This window comes from Cyanistes caeruleus, chromosome 33 (genome assembly GCF_971803275.1).
Source record: "Cyanistes caeruleus chromosome 33, bCyaCae1.hap1.1, whole genome shotgun sequence".
Taxonomy (NCBI): domain Eukaryota; kingdom Metazoa; phylum Chordata; class Aves; order Passeriformes; family Paridae; genus Cyanistes; species Cyanistes caeruleus.
The window spans coordinates 2,493,809-2,512,816 of NC_141734.1; the positions used below are offsets into that span (position 1 = coordinate 2,493,809).

Consider the following 19,008-nt stretch of genomic DNA (forward strand, 5'->3'; position numbering starts at 1 on the left):
CGCTTCGGCCACGCCCGGAGCCAGATGCCATCATCGCGGGGCACGCCTGCGTTAGGAGGAGACAAGGTGATCTGTCACTGCCGAAACTCGAGCGGGCCCTCGCTCCTCCTCCCGACATCCCCAACTCACGGCAACCCCTCGGCCGTTGCTAAAGGCTGCCCGGATGGCACCGTCACGTGGAAAACGCCAAGGCTTCAGCACACAGTCCCTTAACGTTTCCGCGGGGCTCACGGGGGCAGCGAACCAGGCCTGCCGGCCAGTCGGCGAGGGGGTCACGGTAAAAGGTGCCTGGACCGCCTAAAGCACGCAAAGGAGAAGGGATGCTTGGAGTTGCAGCTGAAACTGAGACCTCAGGAATAACAACCGCTTCTCTCCACCCCTCACTGCTCACCTTGCCGACTTCGCCCTGACCGTGGATAGCTGGCTTTACATCCTAAAAATAACAACAAAGAACAGAGCTGTCACACAGTGACCGGTTCCAGGTCCCCTGCAAAGACAAACCGTGACTTACCTTCTCGCGGGAACACCCTTACCCTGGATGGGGCCCTCTGATACGGATTTCATCCATCCGCATCTGAAAGAAAGCAAAGACACAACTCAAAGTGCTGCAGGATAACTTCACAGCTCCTGACATCTTCTGTCAATCTAGGCATACTATCTAGACTCCAACTGCATTCTACATTACAGATCTCTAATTACAAATCCCTAATTACAGCTACCCAGGATTTGTCCATTTACACCTACAGCCAGCCTCTGCAGCAGGGCAGAGCAGCTCCGACCCAAATACACCCAGACACCCGTGACACACGAGACAACAGACCAGGGGACACAACAGGGAGACAAAACTCCGGGCCAGAAGAATGGTCGCAAGGACCGAGAGAATGCGGCACAAGATGACCCAGGTGAGAATGATGGCGAGCTGCTAAGGCCGAGACAGCCCTGAAGAAAGAAGATGCTGACACGATGACTTATCCCGAGAAGCGCAAATACGGATGGCCGAGAATCCTACGGCCACAATTCTCTACCTGTCCTTGCATTCGGACAAGTCCTAGCCCGCTACAATGGATCCTTGCGGCGCACGGCTGTGGCCACAGCTCAGAACAAGACCTCTAAAGACACCCGATCGGACACTTAAAAACAGAGATGGGATTCCAAGGCCTCTGAGAGGTCCCGAGGCACAGCTCTGACAGTGTCAGCGCCAGGCCGAGGAGCCAAGAGATCAGAGATGTTAAGAGTGACGCCAGGGTTTCCTGTAACGTCCTGGAAGGGCTAAGGCAAGACACATACAACACGAGGTGCACAAAAGGCACGACAGACAAGTGACCCGACACATTCCCGGACCGCTCTGCCCTGTGCACCTCAGCATTGGGAGCCAAAGTGAGGCTTTCCCTTGAGGTGGCCTAAAGGGCCACTTCTTGAACCTCGCTACGTCCAAAGCAGACTCAAAACTTCCTGGCCACGAGTCCCAGCCCGGCACCCCGCTTCCATCCCCCCTCTGCGGATCGTAGCCTTTGAGTTAGCTCTCGGACGCCCAGGGGGTGAGAGTCCACACGGGCTGCCAAGGAACGCCGTCTCGTCGTCTGCCCAGTTCCTGCCGTCACCATGCTGCTGTCTCTTGATGAGCTACACGAAAAAGAACAGAACATCATCCCAGGATCTTAGCAGAACATCGGGCAAACCCTGACAAGTCTGCTACTCACGGTCTCTCAAGAACGCCCACATCCCAGGGCCGCACGCTTCGGCCACGCCCGGAGCCAGATGCCATCATCGCGGGGCACGCCTGCGTTAGGAGGAGACAAGGTGATCTGTCACTGCCGAAACTCGAGCGGGCCCTCGCTCCTCCTCCCGACATCCCCAACTCACGGCAACCCCTCGGCCGTTGCTAAAGGCTGCCCGGATGGCACCGTCACGTGGAAAACGCCAAGGCTTCAGCACACAGTCCCTTAACGTTTCCGCGGGGCTCACGGGGGCGGCGAACCAGGCCTGCCAGCCAGTCGGCGAGGGGGTCACGGTAAAAGGTGCCTGGACCGCCTAAAGCACGCAAAGGAGAAGGGATGCTTGGAGTTGCAGCTGAAACTGAGACCTCAGGAATAACAACCGCTTCTCTCCACCCCTCACTGCTCACCTTGCCGACTTCGCCCTGACCGTGGATAGCTGGCTTTACATCCTAAAAATAACAACAAAGAACAGAGCTGTCACACAGTGACCGGTTCCAGGTCCCCTGCAAAGACAAACCGTGACTTACCTTCTCGCGGGAACACCCTTACCCTGGATGGGGCCCTCTGATACGGATTTCATCCATCCGCATCTGAAAGAAAGCAAAGACACAACTCAAAGTGCTGCAGGATAACTTCACAGCTCCTGACATCTTCTGTCAATCTAGGCATACTATCTAGACTCCAACTGCATTCTACATTACAGATCTCTAATTACAAATCCCTAATTACAGCTACCCAGGATTTGTCCATTTACACCTACAGCCAGCCTCTGCAGCAGGGCAGAGCAGCTCCGACCCAAATACACCCAGACACCCGTGACACACGAGACAACAGACCAGGGGACACAACAGGGAGACAAAACTCCGGGCCAGAAGAATGGTCGCAAGGACCGAGAGAATGCGGCACAAGATGACCCAGGTGAGAATGATGGCGAGCTGCTAAGGCCGAGACAACCCTGAAGAAAGAAGATGCTGACACGATGACTTATCCCGAGAAGCGCAAATACGGATGCCCGAGAATCCTACGGCCACAATTCTCTGTCTGTCCTTGCATTCGGACAAGTCCTAGCCCGCTACAATGGATCCTTGCGGCGCACGGCTGTGGCCACAGCTCAGAACAAGACCTCAAAAGACACCCGATCGGACGCTTAAAAACAGAGATGGGATTCCAAGGCCTCTGAGAGGTCCCGAGGCACAGCTCTGACAGTGTCAGCGCCAGGCCGAGGAGCCAAGAGATCAGAGATGTTAAGAGTGACGCCAGGGTTTCCTGTAACGTCCTGGAAGGGCTAAGGCAAGACACATACAACACGAGGTGCACAAAAGGCACGACAGACAAGTGACCCGACACATCCCCGGACCACTCTGCCCTGTGCACCTCAGCATTGGGAGCCAAAGTGAGGCTTTCCCTTGAGGTGGCCTAAAGGGCCACTTCTTGAACCTCGCTACGTCCAAAGCAGACTCTAAACTTCCTGGCCACGAGTCCCAGCCCGGCACCCCGCTTCCATCCCCCCTCTGCGGATCGTAGCCTTTGAGTTAGCTCTCGGACGTCCGGGGTGTGAGAGTCCCCACGGGCTGCCAAGGAATGCCGTCTGCCGAGTTCCTGCCATCGCCATGCTGTTGCCTCCTTGTCAGCTACAATAAAGAAAACCAAATATCAATGTGAGATCTTCTCAGCACATCTATGAAAACGCAGCACTCACCGTCTCCTGGGAATGCCCAGGTCCTGGGGCTGTACGCTTCAGTCCTGCTAGGATGCTCAGGCTTGCAGAGCCAAACTCTTCAGGGTAGTATTGGTGTGGAGTTGAATGACCACCACCTTGATGAGGGGTTAGAAGCTCCCCAGTTGTGGAGGGACAGGGAGTCCAGGGCAGGCCGGGTCAGGAAACCCTCAGTTATCCCACAGTAGTGGGCTGTACACAAATGCTATCTCTTCTGAAATGGCCCTAGTACAAGGTTTACTGCCTGCACCTCTCCGGGGTTCTGGCACTCTGCTGCTTTAGGTTTCCTGCCTGCAGCTGTTTCAGAGAAATAAGGGTGCTGTGAGAGCTGCTGTTCAGAGTTGGGGTTCACAGTGGGGAACACTTGTACTCTACCTTATATCCCATCCTGTACCCCTTTTATTTTCACTGTTTGTCTCCAGCCCTCGAGCCTTTTACCTTTGAAGCTCTCCCTCAGCCTCTCTGTGTAACTGCCAAACTGCCCCGCTGAGCCCTATAAACTTACAACCCTACGCTTGCAACCGGGGATGCTCCTTATCCATAGGCCCCAAGAGTTGTCCCTTAGCCCGGACCAGGCAATCCACAGTTGCTCCCTACCCTACCTAAGTTTGGCCCTGAGACAGGGCAGAGGCTGACAGAGCCGAACTCTTTGCGGAGGCCAGGCACGAAGCCTTACCAACCGCCGCCTCGAGGAGGGGTGGGAGCAATCCCCGGCTGCGGAGGGACAGAGAGCCCAGGGTGGGGCGGGGCGGGAAACCCCCTGTTTCCCCAACCCTGCGGATCGTCCCCCCACTATCTCTTCCTGGCTGGCCCTAGCACCAGGGAACTGCCTGCACCTCTCGTGGGTTCTGCACTCTGCTGCTTTAGGGTTCCTGCCTGCAGCTGCCTCAGGGAAACGGGAGCGCTGTTAGGGCTACTGTTTAGTGTTTGAATAGTCCTGTACTCTACCTTATATCCCAACCTGTACCCCTTTTATTTTCACTGTTTGTCTCCAGCCCTCGAGCCTTTTAACTTTGAAGCTTCCCCTCAGCCTCTCTGTGTAACTGCAAAACTGCCCCGCTGAACCCTATAAACTTACAACCCTACGCTTGCAACCGGGGATGCTCCTTATCCATAGGCCCCAAGAGTTGTCCCTTAGCCCGGACCAGGCAATCCACAGTTGCTCCCTACCCTACCTAAGTTTGGCCCTGAGACAGGGCAGAGGCTGACAGAGCCGAACTCTTTGCGGAGGCCAGGCACGAAGCCTTACCAACCGCCGCCTCGAGGAGGGGTGGGATCAATCCCCGGCTGCGGAGGGACAGAGAGCCCAGGGTGGGGCGGGGCGGGAAACCCCCTGTTTCCCCAACCCTGCGGATCGTCCCCCCACTATCTCTTCCTGGCTGGCCCTAGCACCCGGGAACTGCCTGTACCTCTCGGGGGTTCTGGCACTCTGCTGCTTTAGGGTTCCTGCCTGCAGCTGCCTCAGGGAAACGGGAGCGCTGTTAGGGCTGCTGTTTAAGGTTTGGGTTAGGGATGGGGTACACTTGCATTGTACCTTACCTGTACCCCTTGTTTTTATTGTTTGCTCAGCTTTTTTTTTTCTACAAGCTCTTGGGACAGACTGGGGGCACTGGGAGGGACTGCCAAGATGAAATCCAAAGGCAAAAGGAGAAAGATCAGCCCTGCAAATCCACACTGGCTCACCCGTTCAACTGTTACTTCCTGGCAAAATGGTTTGTCCGTCAACATCTCTTCTGAGCAATGCTCCACATCCAAGTGCATCCAGGTGCTCCCCCAGACCCTATGAGATGCTCTCACCGTCACTCCATCAGATGCCACCGGGAGCCCACCAGAAACTCCTCTCTTCCAGGAGATCCGTGCCAGCGTCGATTTGCCACTCGTATTTGGCCCTGTAATAACGGCAAAATTGTTTCCTTCTGTCAGGTACGTGTTGTTAGACACAGGTTTTTCCATAGCCATCTTTTCAAGAACACGGTGCCGTTCCTGCTTGATTGCTAAATTATCAGTAAATTCTGGGAAACCTAAAGGAGAAAAAAAAATCTAAAACACTGATGAGTTAATACGGGAACCTTTACATGATTAAACTAGTATGTTTTGAAATAAAGTGAATTCTTCCAGTCCAACTGCAAAAATCCCATTCCTAAAAATAAAATAACCACAAAACAAGCAGCATAAACAAGCAGCATCAAATTCCCACCAATGTCATCAATAAAATCACAATACCTCCACCAAGTAAGAGAAAAAATCTTATCATATGAAAAAACTCGAACTGCCTCAAGAAGATTTAACACTGAAACACAACGCATCCTAACACCTCAATTACCTATACTAGAATTAATCTTGAAAACAAATATTCCCTCTATCCACTCCATCAATACCGCATAAAACAAACAAAATATTCTCAGCACAGTGCACTCATATCAAAAATGCAAAGTGTCCTAAAACCTTTAAAATCGTTAAAAAATTAACCCTAAAATAAAAACTTTCATCTCACTAACAAAAAAAACCCGAAAAACAAAACAAGTAACACAAGCTAAACAAACTCCACCCTACAATCAAGTACCACAAAAAAGATACTATGCTCTTTCACTAACAGTTCTTGTCACACCACAAAAATTAAACATAAATAAATAGCAACCCTATGGGACTCCACGCAACAAATCACAGAAAGTATTAAAAAATAATCAGGCCAAGTCACGAAACTCCAGATCATTCAACTAACGCTAAACATGACTAAAAAAATCCCCAAAGCTCTACCTTTAAACTAATACGTAGGTAGTTACTGATACTCCATTAAAAAAAAAAAAATTAAAGCTAATTAAAAACAAAAAACATCCATCTAAACTACTAAGAAATTGAAAAATATCACCATCCCCCCCCATAATACCTATAGAAATCCACTGTATGAATGCCCATGTCCCCAAAAATAATACTAATAATAAACACTGCAACATAAAGAAATCAAAACGTATCATCAACACCCAAACTGAAAAACACAACATGAAATAAGAAAAAGAGATCCGGTAATATACGCCACTACAAACAAAATAAAACAATCAATTACTAAAAATCACCTTAAAACCACTAGATAAGAAACTTCAGATCATTAACAACTGCATCTAACAAAAGCCACCTAATTAACACCCAAAACTCGGCGAACCAAACAAACAATACCCAATTTGAACCCCTACCTACTATAAACAAAACTAAAATCCCAATAATACAGATCAAAATCTATTTTAATTGATTTCACCTAAAATACAAAGAAACCCATTCATCAAATTATCTTTACTCAAAAACCCAATTTTACATACTATACAACACAATAAAAAAACACACCATGTACCACCAAAAAATCTAATATTGAATAAAGTGAATAAATAATGCAATAAATATTGAGTAAAAACCACCTCTACTTACTAAATATTACGACCACTATATTTAACCGTTTTTACATAAAAGTATATCTACAATTAAAATACATTACTTGGAGCATTAAACCAAGTATAAACAACAAAAAATAAAAAGTCCTAAAATTACATTATATAAGAATATCCCGTATGTTTGCTTTATGCCCAAACATAAATTCTCTAACTTCAAAACTAAAAAAAAAAATAAAAAATCTTCGAACATAAAATCTATATACCATACAGCCTCACCCAAATTCTCTCTCAAGTCTATTATCTAACACAGACAACAAAAATCCCTTTTTTACTTTTTAAAAATAACTTCTGGTCGATTAGTGAATACAAAAAAATTGCCGCACCGGCGGCACTCGGCACCCGGGGGCGGCCCCGCGCTCCCGTCCCCGGACGGAGCGCGGCTCCCGGCAGGAAAGCGGCTCCTCCGGCGGGCGGGGGCGGCCCCAGCCCCGGGAGAGCCCGGCCCGCCCAGCGGCACCGGGACCGGCCCGAAGGGGCCCCGGCCGTGCCCAAGCGCCGCGCCCGGAGAGGGCAGAGCGGCCAGGACGGACACAGCACCGCGGCTCCCGCCTGCCGGCCCGGCACAGCCCGCCCCGCCTCCGCACGGCTCTGCCGCTCCCTGGCCGCGCCCGAGCGCCGCGCCAGGAGCGGGCAGAGCGGCCGGGACCGACACAGCACCGCGGCTCCCGCCTGCCGGCCCGGCACAGCCCGCCCCGCCTCCGCACGGCTCTGCCGCTCCCTGGCCGCGCCCGAGCCCCGTGCCCGGAGCGGGCAGAGCGGCCGGGACCGACACAGCACCGCGGCTCCCGCCTGCCGGCCCGGCACAGCCCGCCCCGCCTCCGCACGGCTCTGCCGCTCCCCGGCAGCTGCCCGGCCGCCAAATTCCCGCTGCCCCTCAGCAATTCCCCGGGGAATGCCAGGAGTGCTCCCGTGTCGGGTGTAACAGGGCAAAAGGATAAACCTCAGGATAATGCAAATGGGGGAGGTACTTTAAGTGGAAAGGGAAAGCATGGATGATGCTTTTCTATGGATCTGAATTAAGGGAAAAATGCCCCCTTTTCCATCACCAGAGAGGTTTAACGCAAGGAACACCACTCTTTTCCCCAATATATGTGGGGTTTAAATTAAAGGGGAGAAGCCATTTATTTACCACTGCATCTATTTAAATAGAGTTAACTGTCCCATTTGCTCATTTTAAGCGTTGCCTTTTCCAGCATTTCAAGGGTTTAAAGCTGTATTTCAGGGCACTTCTACCCACACCCCGGCACCAAATATTTCCAGCTGGGGCTAGGCCAGCAGGTATGTAATGGTAATGCCACCTGGGAGTCCATTCCTTTTCTTATTTTCATTTATAACGTAGAGAGCCCTGATTAAAGGTCCCTATGAGACACCATCCAAATCAATACTATTCTTCCCCACCCTAATTAATCACAGGTGGAATGCTACTTAGTAATCACTGAAAAATAATTATGGAAGCCCATAAATTATCCAACTTAGCTGGCAACACTGCTGAAACACCAAGTTTTTCTTCTCACCTTTTTTTTTTGTCCTTTGCTCCATTGTTCTGAGTAATTGTAGCAAAAAAGAAAACAGTGTTTTTTCCCAAAGAGTTTTCTTCTACACAGAGCTCCTTACCTGAAATTTAACTCAGAGAAGCCAAACAGCTACGGTCCCTCTGAGGGCCTTTATACCCGGTGGGATTTGCCGCCTCCCCTTTCCCAGGCATCGTGGGAAAAAGAGGCGGGCCCAATTAGGGGTATATTAACCTCAGGCTGTGCTAAGGGGCATTATTCCTTCCAGGGGAATCAGCAGGGGTAAAGAGCTCCTCTCTCATTTCAGTGAAGAGGCTCTTTCAACTTATTTTAGCCTGCTAAAAGTGGGCATATTTTGGGCATTTGAAGCAGCAGAAGTTTTGAAAACACCTTCAAAAAAACAATATTGAATACAGGGAGTATTTAAGTTTATGATTTTGGGTTGGGGGTTCAGGGGCAATAAGACAGTTCTGTAATGACTCTTCTCCTTGGATTTTTTTTAGGAGGATTGCAATTTCCAGAAGTTCTAGGTCACATCAAGTGCGATATTTCCGATTCTCTCAGCAGATTCATCGTAACACAAAAGGGAATCGCTCTCGCAGCAGCTTTCCTTAGCAGCAGATTGTCCTCTCGCACAGATTCACTTCAGAGAGATAAGTTGAGGGCCGTGGTCACAGAGGTGATCAAAGCAGGGTGGTGGGGTAGGATTCACAGCAGTTAGGGGTTTTGAGTCATCTATGCTGAGGGGAAGGTTTGAGAAATGGTCTCTGGGGCCGCAGTGAGGGAAAGGCTCAGTTTAGCTAACAATGCTGAGGTGGGCAGGGCAGAGCAGTCCCAGGGTGGGTTGTCACTTGTCTATTGTGCTTTTTGTATCTTCTGTGCACCTCGTGTAATGTGTCTCTTGCCTTAGCCCTTCCAGGAGCTTATAAGAAACCCCAGGTTCTTCCATTCATCTCCCATCTTTGCGTTCCTCGGCCCGGCGCCAGCAAAACTTCGATGCGGGAGCTCGGACAGTCATCAGAATCACATCAGTCTTTAGAAGCTTGTGATCATATGTTTCTTTAGGTCTCATTCTCAGCTGTGTTGACAGCTATGTGCAGCAATGTTTCTTTACAGTGGATAAGGACTTGTGCCAATTCAAAGGCAGGCAGAGGCTTCCAGCCACAGGATTCTCGGGCATCCGTCTTTGCGGTTCTTGGAAAAAGTTGTTCTGTTAGCATCTTTTTCCTCCGGGGTCACCCGAGCTCGGCAGGCTTGCCTCCGGTCCCTCTTTGGTCATCTCGTTCAGCATTCTCTCGGTCCTCGTGAGGACTTTCTTGTCTCAGAGAGTTTTCTCTCCCTGTCACGTCCCCTCGTCTCACGGGTGTCTGGGGGTATTTGGTCCGGAGCTGCTCTGCCCTGCTGCCCAGCCCAGTTGTAGGTGTTTAAGGACAAGTCCCGGGCACTTGTAATTGGAGACTGGTAGTATGGCCTGTGGTTGGAGTCTAGGTGGTATTATGTTGACAGCAGGTGTCTGGAGCTGTGAAGTTACCCTGCAGCACTTTGACTTTTTTCCTAACTTTCTTTCAGATGCAGATGGTTTGACCTCGTGGCAGAGCAGCTGTCCCAGATGAGGGGGTCCCCCTGAGAAGGTCAGTCACGGTTTCACTTTGCGGCGGGGCTGGAACCGGTCACTGTGTTACAGCTCTGCTCTTTGTATTTATTTCTAGGAAGTAAAGCCGGATAGCAGCGGGGAAGGCGAAGCAGGTGGAAGGTGAGGCTCGGTTGGTGAAGAGCAGCCGTTGTTCCTGCTGGGGTCGCAGTTTCTGCTGTAACTCCAAGCATCCCTGCTTGTTGGTGTGTTTTAGGCTGCCTCCTGATGCTGTGCTGAGGCCCCCTCACTGACCTGCCAAGAGACCCGGTTTGCTTCTCTGGTGAGCCCCAGCAAATATTACTGGAGTCCGTGACGAAGCCTCGACCTCATCCACGTGTCGGTGCGGTCCCGGTACCCTTTAGGCGTGGCCGAGGACTCGCGGCGAGTCGGAAGGAGCGGCGAGGGCGCGCTCAACTTTCAGCAACGCTACATCGCCTGCTCTCCGTTTATCCTAGGCGACCCCTGCGACGACGGCATCCGCCTTGGAGCGTGGCCGAAGTGTGCGGCCCGAGGACCTGGGAAGTTCCTAAGAGACGGTGAGTAGGAGTTGGGTTTTGGTGAATATGCCTCTAAGATTGTGCACTTATATTTGGTTTTCTTTATCATAGGTGATGATACTTGTCTGAGACAACAGCCCGGTGAGAGAAGAACTTCCCAGACAGCGAGGTGGCTTTGTTTGGCTCTCGACCGGCCTCTCGCCGTGACTCACATCTTCAGCCCTCTGAGAGATAAGTGGAGCCCACAGAGGGGATCAAAGCAGGGCGGTGGGTCAGGACTCAGATCGGTTTGGGTTTTTGAGTGAGCTTTGGGGATGGGGAGGTTCTGGAAATGACCCCATAGGCCCCAGTGAGGGAAAGCCTCACTTTGGTTTGCAATGCTGAGGCAGGCAGGGCAGAGCAGTCCCAGGGTGTGTTGTCACTTGTCTCTCGTGCCTTCTGTGTCTTATGTGCATCTTGTGTAACACCTCTATTGCCTTAGTCCTCCCAGGGGCTTATGAGAAACCCCGGGGTCCTTCCGTTCATCTCCCATCTTTGCGTTCCTCGGCCCGGCGCCGGCGAAGCTTCGATTCGGGAGGTCAGACATGTGTCAGAATCGCATCTGTCTTCAGAATCATGTGATCTTTTTAGGTCTCGTTCTCAGCTGTGTCGACAGCTATGTGCAGCACTGTTTCTTTACAGTGGATAAGGACTTGTGCCGATTCAAAGGCAGGCAGAGGCTTCCAGCCACAGGATTCTCGGGCATCCGTCTTTGCGGTTCTTGGAAAAAGTTGTTCTGTTAGCATCTTTTTCCTCCGGGGTCACCCGAGCCCGGCAGGCTCAACTCGGGTCCCTCCTCAGTCATCTCGTTCAGCATTCTCTCGGTCCTCGTGAGGACTTTCTCTCCCTGTCATGTCCCCTCGTGTCATGGGTGTCTGGTGGTATTTGGTCCGGAGCTGCTCTGCCCTGGCGCCCAGCCCGGTTGTAGGTGTTTAAGGACAAGTCCCGGGCACTGGTAATTGGAGATTTGTAATATGGGCTGTAGTTGGAGTCTAGCTGGTATTCTTATGTTGGCAGCAGGTGTCTGGAGCTGTGAAGTTACCCTGCAGCACTTTGACTTTTTTCCTAACTTTCTTTCAGATTCAGACAGATTGACCTCATGGCAGAGTACTGCATCCCAGATGATGGGGGTCCCCCTGAGAAGGTCGGTCACGGTTTTACTTTTGCAGCGGGGCTGGAACCGGTCACTGTGTTACAGCTCTGCTCTTTGTATTTATTTCTAGGAAGTAAAGCCGGATAGCAGCGGGGAAGGCAACGCAGGTGGAAGGTGAGCCTCGGTTGGTGGAGAGCAGCCGTTGTTCTTGCTGGGGTCGCAGTTTCTGCTGCAACTCCAAGCATCCCTGCTTGTTGGTGTGTTTTAGGCTGCCTCCTGATGCTGTGCTGAGGCCCCCTCACTGACCTGCCAAGAGACCCGGTTTGCTTCTCTGGTGAGCCCCAGCAAATATTACCGGAGTCTGTGACGAAGCCTCGACCTCGTCCACGTGTCGGTGCGGTCCCGGTACCCTTTAGGTGTGGCCGAGGAGTCACGGCAAGTCGGGGGCGTTGGAAGGAGCGGCGAGGGCGCGCTCAACTTTCAGTGACGCTACATCGCCTTCTCTCCGTTTATCCTAGGCGTACCCTGCGACGACGGCATCTGCCTAGGAGCGTGGCCGAAACGTGTGGCCGGAGGACCCGGGAGTTCCTAAGAGCTGGTGAGTAGGAGTTGGGTTTTGGTGAATATGCCTCTAAGATTGTGCACTTATATTTGGTTTTCTTTATCATAGGTGATGATACTTGTCTGAGACAACAGCCCGGTGAGAGAAGAACTTCCCAGACAGCGAGGTGGCTTTGTTTGGCTCCCGACCGGCCTCTCGCCGTGACTCACATCTTCAGCCCTCTGAGAGATAAGTGGAGCCCACAGAGGGGATCAAAGCAGGGCGGTGGGTCAGGACTCAGATCGGTTTGGGTTTTTGAGTGAGCTTTGGGGATGGGGAGGTTCTGGAAATGACCCCATAGGCCCCAGTGAGGGAAAGCCTCACTTTGGTTTGCAATGCTGAGGCAGGCAGGGCAGAGCAGTCCCAGGGTGTGTTGTCACTTGTCTCTCGTGCCTTCTGTGTCTTATGTGCATCTTGTGTAACACCTCTATTGCCTTAGTCCTCCCAGGGGCTTATGAGAAACCCCGGGGTCCTTCCGTTCATCTCCCATCTTTGCGTTCCTCGGCCCGGCGCCGGCGAAGCTTCGATTCGGGAGGTCAGACATGTGTCAGAATCGCATCTGTCTTCAGAATCATGTGATCTTTTTAGGTCTCGTTCTCAGCTGTGTCGACAGCTATGTGCAGCACTGTTTCTTTACAGTGGATAAGGACTTGTGCCGATTCAAAGGCAGGCAGAGGCTTCCAGCCACAGGATTCTCGGGCATCCGTCTTTGCGGTTCTTGGAAAAAGTTGTTCTGTTAGCATCTTTTTCCTCCGGGGTCACCCGAGCCCGGCAGGCTCAACTCGGGTCCCTCCTCAGTCATCTCGTTCAGCATTCTCTCGGTCCTCGTGAGGACTTTCTCTCCCTGTCATGTCCCCTCGTGTCATGGGTGTCTGGTGGTATTTGGTCCGGAGCTGCTCTGCCCTGGCGCCCAGCCCGGTTGTAGGTGTTTAAGGACAAGTCCCGGGCACTGGTAATTGGAGATTTGTAATATGGGCTGTAGTTGGAGTCTAGCTGGTATTCTTATGTTGGCAGCAGGTGTCTGGAGCTGTGAAGTTACCCTGCAGCACTTTGACTTTTTTCCTAACTTTCTTTCAGATTCAGACAGATTGACCTCATGGCAGAGTACTGCATCCCAGATGATGGGGGTCCCCCTGAGAAGGTCGGTCACGGTTTTACTTTTGCAGCGGGGCTGGAACCGGTCACTGTGTTACAGCTCTGCTCTTTGTATTTATTTCTAGGAAGTAAAGCCGGATAGCAGCGGGGAAGGCAACGCAGGTGGAAGGTGAGCCTCGGTTGGTGGAGAGCAGCCGTTGTTCTTGCTGGGGTCGCAGTTTCTGCTGCAACTCCAAGCATCCCTGCTTGTTGGTGTGTTTTAGGCTGCCTCCTGATGCTGTGCTGAGGCCCCCTCACTGACCTGCCAAGAGACCCGGTTTGCTTCTCTGGTGAGCCCCAGCAAATATTACCGGAGTCTGTGACGAAGCCTCGACCTCGTCCACGTGTCGGTGCGGTCCCGGTACCCTTTAGGTGTGGCCGAGGAGTCACGGCAAGTCGGGGGCGTTGGAAGGAGCGGCGAGGGCGCGCTCAACTTTCAGTGACGCTACATCGCCTTCTCTCCGTTTATCCTAGGCGTACCCTGCGACGACGGCATCTGCCTAGGAGCGTGGCCGAAACGTGTGGCCGGAGGACCCGGGAGTTCCTAAGAGCTGGTGAGTAGGAGTTGGGTTTTGGTGAATATGCCTCTAAGATTGTGCACTTCTATTTGGTTTTCTTTATCATAGGTGATGATACTTGTCTGAGACAACAGCCCGGTGAGAGAAGAACTTCCCAGACAGCGAGGTGGCTTTGTTTGGCTCCCGACCGGCCTCTCGCCGTGACTCACATCTTCAGCCCTCTGAGAGATAAGTGGAGCCCACAGAGGGGATCAAAGCAGGGCGGTGGGTCAGGACTCAGATCGGTTTGGGTTTTTGAGTGAGCTTTGGGGATGGGGAGGTTCTGGAAATGACCCCATAGGCCCCAGTGAGGGAAAGCCTCACTTTGGTTTGCAATGCTGAGGCAGGCAGGGCAGAGCAGTCCCAGGGTGTGTTGTCACTTGTCTCTCGTGCCTTCTGTGTCTTATGTGCATCTTGTGTAACACCTCTATTGCCTTAGTCCTCCCAGGGGCTTATGAGAAACCCCGGGGTCCTTCCGTTCATCTCCCATCTTTGCGTTCCTCGGCCCGGCGCCGGCGAAGCTTCGATGCGGGAGTTCGGACAGGTGTCAGAATCGCATCTGTCTTTAGAAGCATGTGATCGGATGTTTTCTTAGGTCTCGTTCTCAGCTGTGTCAACAGCTATATGCAGCACTGTTTCTTTACAGTGGATAAGGACTTGTGCCGATTCAAAGGCAGGCAGAGGCTTCCAGCCACAGGATTCTCGGGCATCCGTCTTTGCGGTTCTTGGAAAATAGTTGTTCTGTTAGCATCTTTTTCCTCCGGGGTCACCGGAGCCCGGCAGGGTCGCCTCGGGTCCCTCCTCGGTCATCTCATTCAGCATTCTCTCGGTCCTCGTGAGGACTTTCTTGTCTCAGAGAGTTTTCTCTCCTTGTCATGTCCCCTTGTCTCACGTGTCATGTGTGTCTGGTGGTATTTGGTCCGGAGCTGCTCTGCCCTGGCGCCCAGCCCGGTTGTAGGTGTTTAAGGACAAGTCCCGGGCACTGGTAATTGGAGATTTGTAATATGGGCTGTAGTTGGAGTCTAGCTGGTATTCTTATGTTGGCAGCAGGTGTCTGGAGCTGTGAAGTTACCCTGCAGCACTTTGACTTTTTTCCTATATTTCTTTCAGATGCAGATGGTTTGACCTCGTGGCAGAGCAGCTGTCCCAGATGAGGGGGTCCCCCTGAGAAGGTCGGTCACGGTTTTACTTTGCAGCAGGGCTGGAACCGGTCACTGTGTTACAGCTCTGCTCTTTGTATTTATTTCTAGGAAGTAAAGCCGGATAGCAGCGGGGAAGGCGAAGCAGGTGGAAGGTGAGGCTCGGTTGGTGGAGAGAAGCAGTTGTTCTTGCTGGGGTCGCAGTTTCTGCTGTAACTTTAATCCCTTGGGTTTTTTTTATTTTAGGTGGTCTACTTGCAAGATATCCCAGCCCAGGATGCTGGAGGACAGGTGGGTGCAAGCTCTGTGTGTGTTTTGGTGTTTAAGTCCCTGGTTTGCTGCTCATCTTTAGTTCTTGAAGATGGAATGAAAGAACCACATCAGAAATCTCACTTTGTGGATCCTGACACACATTGGTGTCACGGACAGGATTCTGAGCGACAGAAGGGGTTGCAGGTTTATCGTGCAGTCATTATCAAAGGAAAGACGTTTCGCCTCAGCCGCCCCTAGCCTGCCACGCCGGTGAGCAGTGTCTAGAAAGCAAGGGAGGTGACTCGAATTTCTTAAAAACAGCACATGCCTCAGGGCAAAGCACCCTACACTCGTTTGAGGGCTCTGTCTTCAGAACTTTACAGGCGATCTTTGAGTATAAGTGGGACTGAGAGGTTTTTCTGTTTAAAGTCCCTGGTTTGCTGCTAATCTTTAGTTCTCTAAGATAGATGGAAAGAACCACATCACAAATCCCACCTTGTGGATCCTGACATGAATTGGTGTCACGGACAGGATTCTGAGAGACAGAAGGGGTTGCAGGTTTATCGTGCAGTCATTATCAAAGGAAAGACGTTTCGCCTCAGCCGCCCCTAGCCTGCCACGCTGGTGAGCAGTGTCTAGAAAGCAAGGGAGGTGACTCGAATTTGTTAAAAACAGCACATGCCTCAGGGCAAAGCACCCCACACTCGTTTGAGGGCTCTGTCTTCAGAACTTTACAGGGGATCTTTGAGTACGAGAGGTGGGACTGAGTGGTTTTTCTTCTGTTTCAGTCCCTGGTTGGCTGACAAGCTTTTGTAGTCCAAGATGGAATAAAGGAACCACATTGGGAATTCCACCTTGTGCATTGTGACAGTAACTCAGTGCTTTTTTCTTTTCTGTCTTTGCAGGAGTCGGTGTTGCCCCGAGCACGGCAAGGAGCAGAGATGAGCAGGTGAGTTGGCATTTTGAAGTTAAGTTAGAGGACAGGGCTGTAGTGGGATGGGCCCCTCTGAAGCCAAGGGAGCGGGCTTCTTTGCAAGCTCGCCAGAGCTTTTGCCGGGCAGGGCAGTTCCAATCCATCTTCTCGTTGTCTCGTGTTTCACGTCATCGGCCATCTCAGCGTCTCGACGTCATCGTGGATTTTTTCGTCTGAGGACCCGGCCTTCGCATCCACAGCTATCGCCACGTTCACCCGGCAGACATCGCCTGCGACTGCCTTGTACCGTGCCTGCCTCTGTAAAACTAACTGCATTGTGTCTGCCTCTGTAAAACTAACTGCATTGTGTCTGCCTCTGTAAAACTAACTGCATTGTGCCTGCCTCTGTAACTTAACTTAACTGCATTGTGCCTGCCTCTGTAACTTAACTTAACTGCATTGTGCCTGCCTCTGTAACTTAACTTAACTGCACTGTGCCTGCCTCTGTAACTTAACTTAACTGCACTGTGCCTGCCTCTGTAACTTAACTGCACTGTGCCTGCCTCTGTAACTTAACTGCACTGTGCCTGCCTCTGTAAATTAACTTAACTGCACTGTGCCTGCCTCTGTAAATTAACTTAACTGCACTGTGCCTGCCTCTGTAACTTAACTGCACTGTGCCTGCCTCTGTAACTTAACAACTGCACTGTGCCTGCCTCTGTAACTTAACAACTGCACTGTGCCTGCCTCTGTAACTTAACAACTGCACTGTGCCTGCCTCTGTAACTTAACAACTGCACTGTGCCTGCCTCTGTAACTTAACCTTAACTGCACTGTGCCTGCCTCTGTAACTTAACCTTAACTGCACTGTGCCTGCCTCTGTAACTTAACCTTAACTGCACTGTGCCTGCCTCTGTAACTTAACCTTAACTGCACTGTGCCTGCCTCTGTAACTTAACTTAACCTTAACTGCACTGTGCCTGCCTCTGTAACTTAACTTAACCTTAACTGCACTGTGCCTGCCTCTGTAACTTAACCTTAACTGCATTGTGCCTGCCTCTGTAACTTAACCTTAACTGCATTGTGCCTGCCTCTGTAACTTAACCTTAACTGCATTGTGCCTGCCTCTGTAACTTAACTTAACTTTAACTGCATTGGTTTGGAGCTGCCCTGCCCTGGCACATAGTTAGATTTAGGTGGAACAATTATAAAAGGTTACAGTTTCTCTTTTCTATGAGGTTTTTGTGTAAAAAATGTGTGGGCCTAGAGGGTGGCTGAGTCATAGCTACCATAGAATCCCTCACTGACCACCTTGTGTTGTTTTGCAGGTCTCTGATGCCTATTTTCTGAGGATCTACCTTTTGATGTTGAGAAGCAGCAGTGAGAAGATATCTCAGGGCATTTTGTTCAGCAGAGTGTTTCAAATAAGGGTTGCGGTCACTGTGCGAGTTAGTGTCCTGCTGCGTGTCAGAGTGTGGCTGTCTGTGAGAGTCGGTGGGTCAGGGTCTGCTTGTGTGCATGTGTGTCGAGTGGTTCTAACCTGGTATGTATGGCTTTTGCTTTTCAGGACTTGCAATTCACTTTTAAATTTAGAATAAAAAATCCCCAGCTGGGGGGGTTTTTTTTTTTTCCCTCCCAGCTGGGGTTTTTTTTCCTCGGTCCCGGCCGGTCTGCGAGGCGACAGTCATCGCCAAAGTTTGGGCACGGACCGGCCCCGGACCGAGGTTTTCGTCAGGCAGGCTGAGTTTGAGGCCCCCCGGGAACCGAGTTCCCGTGGGGTAGGAGGGGGGTGTGTGTTTGTGTCGAGTGGTTCTAACCTGGTATGTATGGCTTTTGCTTTTCAGGACTTGCAATTCACTTTTAAATTTAGAATAAAAAATCCCCAGCTGGGGGGGTTTTTTTTTTTTCCCTCCCAGCTGGGGTTTTTTTTCCTCGGTCCCGGCCGGTCTGCGAGGCGACAGTCATCGCCAAAGTTTGGGCACGGACCGGCCCCGGACCGAGGTTTTCGTCAGGCAGGCTGAGTTTGAGGCCCCCCGGGAACCGAGTTCCCGTGGGGTAGGAGGGGGGTGTGTGTTTGTGTCGAGTGGTTCTAACCTGGTATGTATGGCTTTTGCTTTTCAGGACTTGCAATTCACTTTTAAATTTAGAATAAAAAATCCCCAGCTGGGGGGGTTTTTTTTTTTTCCCTCCCAGCTGGGGTTTTTTTTCCTCGGTCCCGGCCGGTCTGCGAGGCGACAGTCATCGCCAAAGTTTGGGCACGGACCGGCCCCGGACCGAGGTTTTCGTCAGGCAGGCTGAATTCGAGGCCCCCCGGGAACCGAGTTCCCGTGGGGTAGGAGGGGGGTGTGTGTTTGTGTCGAGTGGTTCTAACCTGGTATGTATTGCTTTTGCTTTTCAGGACTTGCAATTCACTTTTAAATTTAGAATAAAAAATCCCCAGCTGGGGGGGTTTTTTTTTTTTCCCTCCCAGCTGGGGTTTTTTTTCCTCGGTCCCGGCCGGTCTGCGAGGCGACAGTCATCGCCAAAGTTTGGGCACGGACCGGCCCCGGACCGAGGTTTTCGTCAGGCAGGCTGAGTTTGAGGCCCCCCGGGAACCGAGTTCCCGTGGGGTAGGAGGGGGGTGTGTGTTTGTGTCGAGTGGTTCTAACCTGGTATGTATGGCTTTTGCTTTTCAGGACTTGCAATTCACTTTTAAATTTAGAATAAAAAATCCCCAGCTGGGGGGGTTTTTTTTTTTTCCCTCCCAGCTGGGGTTTTTTTT

At 51.5% G+C, this 19,008-nt stretch overlaps 3 long non-coding RNA genes across 4 annotated transcripts; all 3 read left to right on the forward strand.

Annotated features, from left to right (window-relative positions):
* The first annotated feature begins 8,646 nt into the window (after positions 1 to 8,646).
* LOC111944404 (uncharacterized) lies at positions 8,647 to 11,637 on the forward strand. Of its 2 annotated transcripts, XR_015281346.1 has the most exons (7): positions 8,647 to 8,671; positions 8,893 to 9,046; positions 9,959 to 10,020; positions 10,099 to 10,142; positions 10,237 to 10,302; positions 10,478 to 10,558; positions 10,631 to 11,637. It is a non-coding gene; the product is annotated as an uncharacterized LOC111944404 (long non-coding RNA). The 2 variants fall into 2 exon arrangements; XR_002871615.2 differs by lacking the exons at positions 8,647 to 8,671; positions 8,893 to 9,046; positions 10,478 to 10,558; positions 10,631 to 11,637 and having other exon boundaries at positions 10,237 to 10,386.
* A 1,618-nt stretch (positions 11,638 to 13,255) lies between these two features.
* On the forward strand, positions 13,256 to 13,758 carry LOC147647868 (uncharacterized). Its single transcript, XR_015281345.1, has 3 exons — positions 13,256 to 13,393; positions 13,473 to 13,516; positions 13,611 to 13,758. It is a non-coding gene; the product is annotated as an uncharacterized LOC147647868 (long non-coding RNA).
* Positions 13,759 to 14,012: 254 nt separating this feature from the next.
* On the forward strand, positions 14,013 to 16,271 carry LOC147647869 (uncharacterized). Its single transcript, XR_015281344.1, has 4 exons — positions 14,013 to 15,115; positions 15,194 to 15,237; positions 15,329 to 15,373; positions 16,240 to 16,271. It is a non-coding gene; the product is annotated as an uncharacterized LOC147647869 (long non-coding RNA).
* The last annotated feature ends 2,737 nt before the right edge of the window (positions 16,272 to 19,008 follow it).